The sequence below is a fragment of the Vidua macroura genome, chromosome 21 (assembly GCF_024509145.1).
Source record: "Vidua macroura isolate BioBank_ID:100142 chromosome 21, ASM2450914v1, whole genome shotgun sequence".
NCBI classification, from domain to species: domain Eukaryota; kingdom Metazoa; phylum Chordata; class Aves; order Passeriformes; family Viduidae; genus Vidua; species Vidua macroura.
Genome location: NC_071591.1, coordinates 11,094,189 through 11,104,791, shown reverse-complemented (window position 1 = coordinate 11,104,791; position 10,603 = coordinate 11,094,189).

The following is a 10,603-nucleotide window of genomic DNA, read 5'->3' as shown; positions in this document are numbered from 1 at the left end:
GAGTTGAGAACTGGAGGCACAAAAATGTGAGTTGAGAGAAAAACCATGGACACAGCACTTCTGTGGGGACCTGTCATAGTTTGACATGGGAGGAATTTAGGGAAGTGACCTCAGCGCTCCCCAGCATCACACTCAGCCATGGGGTAGGGGCACTATTTCTTCATCTGGGAGCAAGTGGTGGGTGGGGAGATGAATGGGGCCATGGGAGCCTCGACAACAGTGGGGCTGAGTTGGATCCTCCAGCACTGATCCATCAGTGATAAGCAGGACTGGCAGCAAGGTGGGACCTGATCTCCTGGTAGAGCCAGAGAGGGACCCACTAAAGCCATGGTCACCACCCTGGGAGCTTGCAAGATCCCGCTGGATAAAAGCTTGGGAAACCACCTGTGCCTCTACCCTGACTGCAGGCACTTCCAGCCCTCTGGCAGGCATGTCTCCCTTTATTCATAAGTTATATACATGTAGATTGTAAAACATACACATGACTAGACATTTTAAAAGGATAAGATAAAGATTTAATAAACACTCGTTCAAAACATTATTTATTTTTTAATTAATTTGTATATATTTGCACTAAATATATAATGCCAAAGTATATTTGCCCAAATATACTTTCCTGCTGCACACTGATGGGTTATCCTGTGTACCCCTGGAGTTGCATGCACTCTGGCTTCTCTGGAGGAAGCAGGGGTCTCCCCTGAACTCTGAGAACAGGAATTCATGATTTTTTTATCCCTGGTGACACTGCTGGTCCTTTCAGCAAGCTCCACCAGTGTGTATTGTGGTGTGGTCTCAACTATCAGTGTCTTGAGTTGCTGAAGACTAAGCACAGACACAGTTGGGACTCACGGTACCCAGCCCTTCCCTGCCACGAGGATTCTCCGTCCTCCCCCCCTGCCCATAAGCTCCAGAGGTGCATTCCCAGCCCAACACTAAAGCTGCTACACTTGGCAGGAATGACCAATGAACTCCCAGGTTTCCCTGGCAGTAGGAGAGCAAAGGGGTTGCAGATTGCTCTGGCTCACCCCTGCCCTAGGAATCATAGGTAAAAAGGGATGGGAAACTCCCATTTTATTTCCAAAGGAGCTGCTGATTTTGTAGGTGTCTTAAAGTCTGGGCTCCTCACCGAGCCTTGCCTCGTCCATGTCTTCTGGGAGGATGTAGTGCAGCCTAACCTGAGTGGGATAAAGCACATTGGGTTCCCACTGGGAAATCTTGGCTCCATCAATCACAGGACACCAGTTTCCATAATTTCTCCTCAGTAGGATTCTTACAGAGTTTTTCTTGTAAAGTAATCCCCACTGGGCTGAGGTCCAGGGAGGACAGATTTCACTGTATCTGTGCCTGGATCTCCCTGCACACATTGAGCAAAACATCCATTCCCACCCCTTTATTTACAACCACCAGGTACCATCCCCTTGGCTCTTGGTTGAGAGCCCCTGAACCCTTCCTGAAGGCAAATCAAGAACCAGATCCATCTGCTCTCCCACTTGCACTTCTGCTTCATTGCCATTTCACATGTTAATCCTGTTCCCAGGATTAACTTTTGGCTCCGGAAACTATGAAGATCAGTTCACTGACAATGGTTTTCCTACTTATGCATATGTTATTGCATTAAGGGAAAGACGTCCGGCTCTGTGGTGTCTGCAAGTTTAGCCCAGACAAGATTATCTAGCACTTACCAGGAGTGCAAACAGCTGAGTATTACTGCTGTGCTTTGCACTGTTTCACCTCAGAAAGGGCTCTGCTTCGGAATAAAAGCTCTTTCCAGGGAACCTGACAAAGCCCTCATGTAGATAAATGATTAAACAAAAAAGGCTTAACCAGGGGCATCGGCATGCCAAGGCAATGTGTGGACAGCCAACACAGTTTGTCCATCTGGGCAGTATTTATTTCTTATGGAAAGAGTTCCCAGAATTGCTTACTGGGAGAACTCCTGTGGCCAAACAATTAGCAGTGTTAAAGAATCCTCTCCTAGTCTATCCTGGAGGATGCTACCTTCCATCCTTCTGCCACCCCTCTGGGAGGATGAGGACCTGTGCAGTGCTCCACACTGATACCCAGCTTTATGGATGGGATGAGACACACCTGACCCATTGAGGGCTGTACCTGCAGAGCTGGGCTCTCTGGAACTGGCACTGTGAGTCCAACCCAGCACTGGGGGACTTTCAGTCACTGAGAGAGATGATGCTGTGAATTAGGGACACAGCCCCTGGGTCCCCCCAGGCAGTAAGAGGTCTGGAGGTGCTGGTGAAGGGGAATGAGAAGCTGCCAGCTGAGCCCCCACCATCACTGCCTGACCAGCACCCCCAGGCTCTTCCTCTGTGTCAGGTCACTGAGAGACCTGTCCCTGCTGCTGGGAGGGTGGGGGTCACTCAGTGTCTCAGGTCACTCAGCTGCTTCCTCAGTGACATCTTTAACACCGGAGAACATGGCAGGACTGTATTGTGGACATACACAGGGGTCTCCTGATGGTCCCAAACACTGTTAAACAAGAACAGATGCAGTAGTAGGAGAAGATCAGGAAACTGATGCACTAGCTTCTCTCTTCCCTCCAGGTTTCCTGTCCTGCAACTGGAGATTGGTCTAAAGATCCCACAGAATGTGACAGGTCAGACCCTACCTGAACAGCTGCTGCCCTTCCTGGGAACAAATTGTGTTTACACCTTTAGTGAAGATACAGAAAGGTATCCTGCTTCCATCACAGATTGTGGAAGCAGACATAAAAAAAACCCAACAAAACAAAACAAACAAACAAAAAAAAAAAAAAAAACCAACAAAAAAACCCCCAACCAACCCACATACACACACACACACAAAAAAAAAAAAAAAACAAAAAAAACCCACAAAAACCAAGAACAAAAACCCCCAAAAAACCCCCAACCCCTCCCCCCCCCAAAAAAAAAAACAAAACAAAAAAACAAAAAACAAAAAACCAAACTTTATATGTTACAAAGTGCCTGCTGGCCAATACTGCACTGGGGATGTTAGCCTGACAGCCTCATGTTTGCACTGAGAAAACAACATGAGGCAGGTACCTCTGAGAGTGTGGAGGACCAGAATGGCATCCAAAGGTGACTGTGGTTCCATCAGGCTTGAGAGTAGCAAGGGAAAGCAGAGACACTGGCCTACAGGAAAGGCTTTGGGTATAACAAGAAACTGGAGCCTAAGGATAAATGAAGATGAGATACAGAATATTTTGAGTGTGAAACTAACGCTACTGAATTTGCAAGAGGAGCAGGCCAGGAGATGATCAGTGATTCACACAAGTCTGTAAGAACTCACTGGTGCTGACAGAGTTGTCATCAGGTCCTTCCAGAGAGAAGGGCAGGAACATCTGCCAGGAGCATAGAGAAGGTGGGTGCCAGGCTGAGAGGATTGAGCACCCTCAAACAACGTTGCAAGGGCTCTCCAAGAGGGAACAGGGCAACCCTGCCATGCTGTGGATGTGCTCTACAATGCAGAGGGTTGGGGGTGCTGTGGGTTTGTCCTGGTGCCCAGCAGTTGGGTAGCTGGGGGTGTGTGAGCAGCCAGCCCAAGGCTGGGGTGCCTGAGCATGGATGCCATGGCACTCATGGACACACTCTTCAGTGCAAGGAGACATGCCAGTGGGACGGGAGACACCTTCAGGGATGTGATGCCAGGCTCTGAACCAGGAAGGGAATAGAGATTGAAGGACAGGCGTGTACTTTGCATGCTGGTTTGGGTTGTGATGAAGAGTAGGAGCTGGTAAAAAAGTGTGCAACCACAGAGAGACGGAAAGAACCTGAGGGATAAGATCAGCTGGGAGACCAGTGTGGGCTGGTGTCTTCACAGCTGGCTCATGGGAAAGATCACAAGCAATTGTAGCCTTGTGTAATACTGCTGTAGAGAAACTCAGACAAGTACATGGAGCTGCCCATGGGAGCAGATGTTCCCAGAGTCACAGAAGCAGGTGGTGTGAGCTGGGCGGAGGTGTTGGAGCACTCAGGAGGAGGGATGGGAGCATGTGATGAAGAGAGAGGCCAGCAACAAAACATTGAAAGACATGACCAAAAGATCTTCCTAGACCTAGACTGCCTTTGTAAGGAAGGAAAGAAATTTCTGCCTAAGTGGTGTTGGAAGCCCACCATAGATCCCCTAGCCGTTTTGGGGTGAGGACAAATTACCAGGAGACAAATCCTTTAGGCTTAGGCTCCAATTTCTTCCTTCCAGGAAGAATAGCTCTTTGGAGGGGCAGAGGTGCTATAATCACCTGTCTGCAATGGTATTCTAGTTATCCTTGGATATGAGGACAACATAACCAGCATAAACTGAGCTGATGGGGTGGTTTTTTTGTACCTGTTCCTTTTGGTTGTTTTTAGAAGAGCTATTTGGGAAAATAACTTCAGAGCTCCAGTAGGCAGGAGGCGATGCCATTTGAAGTAAATGGGAAGATCAATAGGGGCAGGTTGGTGGCTGTTGCTGAGAACAAACACAAATCAGGAGAAGTGAGGTGAGCTGGTTCCTGCAGCTGGGCACATTTGGGAAGCTAAGCATTCAAGCATAAAAGAGAAACAAAAGGCATCAAAAAATCCCTTCTAAGCACAAGGGAGAGGCTGGTGAAACAGCTTCTCCCATACCAAACAAGCAACATACAGACACCAAGGAGGGACTCTGGAAAGAGTGGAATGTCTACAAGGAAAGAAAAGAGCCTGTGTTGGAAGATGAAGGAGTGCAGGGAGCCTGTGAGAACAACTTGCAGAGTTACATGGGATAAGTATTTGTCCTTCAGCCATGTAGGTGGGGACAGACAGTCCTGCTGTGTCCTCAGTACAGCACCCTGGAGGTCAGATATCACCTGCTCCCAATGTTCCAAGAGGACAATGACAACTTATGGCCAGTGACAACATGAGGGCACTGGGACAGCAGCATTAGGGAGGGAGGAGACTCTCCAGAGATTTGCTGAGGGAGGGAAATGTGGCTGCACCTGGACTCAGGAAGAATGAACTTGGTGTCTGTATGTTGTGTATCCAGCAGTGAGGGTGCAAAGTGGTTTTGTAATGAGAGAGAAGAGGAATCTAACCCCAGACATTTGCAAGGCTTCAGGGGAAAGAAAGAAAATTTGGAGGGCACAAGAGCTCTGGGACTGCAGAGCAGTCTGCTTGCCTGCAGGATCCCTGACTGGAGAATCAGGGAAATCTTGAGCCATTAGTGTGGCACAGGATGTCAAACTGGCCATGGGCACAAAAGCGTTCCAGTCTGTGTGGGAAAATATTGATGTTGTGCTATGTTAGTGAGACCTTTCTGGGTGCTGCACAGGAACCCACTTGAGGAGGAAGCTGAGCTGGGCTGTCAGGATGCCTGAAGAATAGAGAGTCCACTGGAGAAGATATAGTGCAACATGGTCAGCCTGGAGAAGCAAATCCCAGCTGGGAGATGGCTGTATCAGAAAGGAGAGCCCTTTGCCCGAGCATGCTGCTGTGGGCCACCCTGGAGCAGCAAGCCTGCAAGAGCTGGCAGCTGAAACCCAGTGCCAAAAATTACTTTGCCCAGGAATTAGCTCCTTAGATCTAATTCACAAGGGTTTGGACAGGGTTTGGGATATCTGTGTGGTTTCGATATACTCCTAGATGTATATTGAAAGGGGAAAGGCTCTTCTGGGCTCACAGCTGCCAGATCCCATGGTCAGTGGCACTTGGGGAACTCTGGGGTCTTGCACAGTGCCTTTCCAGGAGATTTGAGGCCCAAAGTGCTCACTTAATACAAATTAAGGAGGTGTTAAGGGCAAATACAGGAGGTGTTTGGGATCCTAAATCCATTTGTCATCACTGAAAACTTTTCCCTTTACCTAGAATAAACCTATCTTAACTACAATTCCGTGTTCACAGAGCCTATGAGTTGATTTGATGAAGCAGACATGGAAAACTACATGGCTGGTCCACTGGGAAGGTACAGACACAGACACACCCAGCAGAAGACCTCTGGGGACATCACCCACCCTGTACCCTGTGACCTCTCCATAACCAAGGGCATACCGAAGAGCTGGTATCCCCAGGACAGCACCACAGTCTGGGCTACCAGAAAACCAGGCTGGTGTTGTGGTCTGTGGTGGGCACAACCTTCCCCAAGAGCATCTTGTGTCAATGGGCAGGAGCCACAAGAGCAGCAGCACACACAGACAGACAGACAGACAGACAGATTCAGCAGCTCGGCAGTGAAGACACGGGAGGCTCCAGGTATGGAGCTCCAATGTGCTCTATGGTAGGACAAGGCTGAAGGGGTTCAGGGGACAAACACAAAGCAAGGTCCAGGGTATAAATACACGGAAGGAGGGGGCGGAGAAGAGCCTCAGGGATCCAATGGTCTGAGGGGTCAGGGGTGGTACACAGGAAGGGACTCATAGGGAATGCCAGGATGGATGGGCAGGGTTACACAAACCAGTGGGAAGAGGGAAGGGAGAACTCTCTAGAACATGAACATATAAGGGTAATATGGGTAGGGAAGACCAACGGGCCAATGGGGAGGACAGAACTAGGACAAATTAACATAGTGCTGCAGAGCACCATGGGGGAAGCCTCTTTTCTCGCCCTGACCTGTGAGGAGTGCCCAGAGCCTATAGTGCATCTTTCCAGGGCATTCTCATTACTGTCTCTCCAGTTGGCTCGTGGGCCTCCACAGGTTGGGTTCTTTGGCAGTAGTTGCCTTACTGAAAGTTGGAGGATGCAGGGGCATGAGGCACAGCAGATTGTGTGTCCCACCACAGTGAAACTCCTCTGCCTGTGAGCCAAGGCAGGAGAAACTGTCACAAGTGCTGTGTGAGTGGGATGCAAGTGGCATCTTCATTTCATTCTCCAATAACTGTAGGGCTTTGCAATTACATGTGCTGATCTGATAGTCATCAGGGAATGATCAGCCAGCCATTGGCAGGGGCTGTTTCCCTTTCTGCTAATTAAGTTGCATTTGATTTGCAATCAAATCTAATTAATCAAGTGAGCTTGAGGTAGGCTCAAGGGAAGCACAGGCCAGCTCTACAGTCTTGCTGTTCATGAGGAGCCACATCCCAGGGACACTGCCAGGAACCGCCCTGTGGCATAGGGCAATAAGGGACACGTCTGCAAGGTGAGCAGTGCTGCTGGCAGGTGACCTGCGAGGCTGTGGACTTTGAGACATGCACCAGTGTATTGGGTTGGCATGGCCAGGCTTTGGGGGGGGGGGGGGGGGCTATAGGGGTGGCTTCTGCAAGAAGCTGCCAGAAGCTTCCATTATGTCTATCAGAGGCAGCCCCTGGTGGCTCCAAAGATGGACATGCCACTGGGCAAGACTAGGCCAATTAGGAGTGGTGGTAATGCCTCTGAGATTACATATTTAAGAAGGAAAGAAAGAGGTTTTTGTGCAGTTGTAATTGTGGCCAGATAAGAGCAGGGTGAGAATATGTGAGAGGAAAGCTCTGCAGAAATGAAGGCCAGCGGAGAAGGAGGGGAAGGAGCTGCTCCGGGTGTCAGAGCTGAGATTCCCCTCAGCCTGTGGTAAAGATGATGGTGTCCCTGCAGCCCAAGGACACCACAGGAGTGCAGAGATCCACCTGCAGCTCCTGGAGGGGCCTATGCTGGAGCAGGGAGATGCCTGAGAGGAGGCTGTGACCCCATGGGAAAGCCATGGTGGAGCAGGATTCTGGCAGGGACCTGCAGACCTGTGGAAAGAGGAGCCCACACTAGAGCAGGTTTGCTTATAGGAGCTATGACCCCGTGGGGGATCCACGCTGGAGCAGCCTGTTCATTGAAGGACTGACCCCATGGAAAAGTGCCTCACATTGCAGCAGTTTGGCCAGGACTGTTGCTTGTGAATTGGACTCACATTTGAGAAGTTCATGGAGAACTATTCCCCATGGGAGGGACCCTATGCTGGAGCAGGGGAATGACTTCTGTCCCTGAGTGGTGTCCCATTCCTGTCTCCTTGCACCACTGTGGGGAAGGAGGTAGAACAGGTAAAGAAGGAGGCGTGGGGGGAAGGTGTTTTTAAGGTCTTAACTTTACTTTTCATTATCCTGCTCTGATTTTGTTAGCAGTAAATTCAATTAATATCTCTAATTAGAGCCTGTTTTGCCTGTGACGATATTTGATGAATGATCTATCCCAGTCCTTATCTTAACTCATAAATCCTTTGTCATATTTTCTCTCCCCTGTCCAGCTGCAGAGGGGAGAGATAGAGAGGCTTTAGTGGGTGCCTGGGGTCCAGCCAGGGTCACCCCACTACAGCCAGACACCCTGGGGTGTGCTCAGACACACATGGAGTGTGCTCCTCTGGCTGCCAGGCCAGGAGAGAGACAACGAATGCAGCCCTGACTGCTGGCTGTGGAGGAGGGGCAGGGAACAGAGCAGGGCAGAGACCCCAGCACGGGGCTGCTGGCTGCTGCTTCTCTCCTGCTCCTCTCTTCACAAGAGGTGTGCCTGGCAGCTTCAGTGGTTTGGGACAGTGGTGTGATTTCAAGAGACCCCTGGATGTGTATTGAAAAAGGAAATGCTGTTCTGGGCTCACACTCACCAGACCCCAGCAGCATGTGGGGAAACCCGTGGTATCACTCTGCACCATCCAAGGCAGATAGACAAGCCTGGTCCTGATGTCTGCATGTTGCCTGAGTGACTCCTGCTGTGGTGACCACAGCACTAGCTGGTGACTGGTGCTGCACCCGTCACATGCAAAGGAGCATCCAGGAGCCTTCTAACATATGACTGCTCCAGGCAGGTTGGTTGGGCACCCTTGCACTCAGTTTTTTTTGGGATCACCAAGAGCCCGCAGGTCCCAAGCAGCAAGTGGGACCTGGCTCAGAGGCTGAAATTAAAGTGTCATCCTTGTGCTAGCTGGTGCTACTCTTACAACCTGAGATGATCCCACACAGTCACATTTTATTTTCAAAAAGAGAAAAAATGAAATCAAGAGGATTAACTATCACATATGGCACTGAGATTGTCTGGAAAGACCAGTTTAGCTTCCCACTGAGTGTTTAAACTGATATTAGCAAATACAAGCCCTAAACAATATTGGGAAGCCTAAATGGAACCCAGCACGATTGCATCAATTTAAAGAATCTGACTAGAAGTAGCATAAACATTCTGTAACTTACTGAAGACAGCTGAAGGCAACAATGCAAGACAAACAACGAAGACACCAGCATCTGGCACCTTGCTCCTCTTCTTTGAGAAATGACAGCTGCATTTTATTCAAAGGCTCTGGTAGCAGGAATTTAACACTAGAAAATATTTGAAAGCAGCTGGTTAAATTCAAAGAAAATAAGCTGATAGAAAAGTGAAGAAACCCTGCATCACCAGCCAAGAAGAAGCTTTGGTGGATCCTCAGAATGGACAATCTTCTCTGCAAACACTTCAGAAGTTCTGTCCTACCAATGGAGAAGGGCAAGTGAGTAATAAAGACGGAGAAGATGACATTTCCAGACAAAATAACTCAAACATCACTGCAGCACCCCATCTGCTACTTACACTCCCTTTGGTGCCTTCTAGTTTTCACCAGACGATGAGAAGAAGAGAACGTGCCAGGCTCTGCAGAGGTGGTCAGAGGGATAACAGATAAGTAGGTCCCCTCGCAGTGTAGGAGATATACACAAAAGCTGCACTAAATGCCAGATTTGGTTGATGTCTCAGCAAACTATGACACAGGGCAGACTGAATGCAATTTTTGTGCCGGAAAATCACACCTCAGAAATACACCTCTCTGGAGGAGTCAACAAGACATGGGTGTTGGACATCCCCATGTCACCTGGAAAGAATCTATCAAAACTCACAGGGGACAAGCTGGCATAGATTAGGGAAGAAGATCTCACTAAGATAAATCACAGAATGATTCAGGCTGGGAGGTCATCCAGTCCAACCTCCTTTCTCAAGCAGAGTCCCTCAGAGCAGTCACTCAGGATTGTGTCTAGACAGGTTTTGAGCTCCTCCAGAGATGACTCCAGAACCTCTCTGGGCAGCCTGTCCCAGTGCTTGGTCACCCACACAGTAAAGAATGGCTGAGAAAGGGAAGAAAGTAACCCAGGGAGGTCACTGTGCTGACTGACAGATATCTGGTGAAACATCTCATCCAGGTTCAGTGAGTGCCAGAGGGGGCAGCTTGAGGAGATATTAGAAGATCAGAGAATAGGACAAGGCTCCATGTAAATCTCAGTTGAATCCTCACCTTTTCAGGGAGGTGAAGGTCCAGGTCTGGCCATGCAGCCCCAGCAGGGACATGGCCTGAATACGGGAAGAAGAGAGCAGGGTGAGAGGGGAGACTGGGAGGACAAGGAGGCTTGTCAAAGATTTAAGATGTGGAACAGCAGAAGGAGAACAAATAGAGGAGATGATCTTGCATCACCCGCAGCCATCAGCTGCCAGTCTCAAACTGCTCCTCAGCCATCAAAGGCTGTCCTAGCACTTCCTTTGCCCCAACACCCCTCTGCTCTCTCCATCAGTTTTTGGGACCCTGGTGTCTGGGCTGATCCCCACTGCACCAGCCTGGTCCCCACCAGCCCTGGTGTGTTCCCATGGCCCCTGGCTGAGCAGCTGAAGATGGAATCAGTATGACGAGCAAGAGGGAGAGCAGAGGCGAGTGAAGCTCCTTGCTGCAGGATGCCACCATTGCTGAGTAGGTG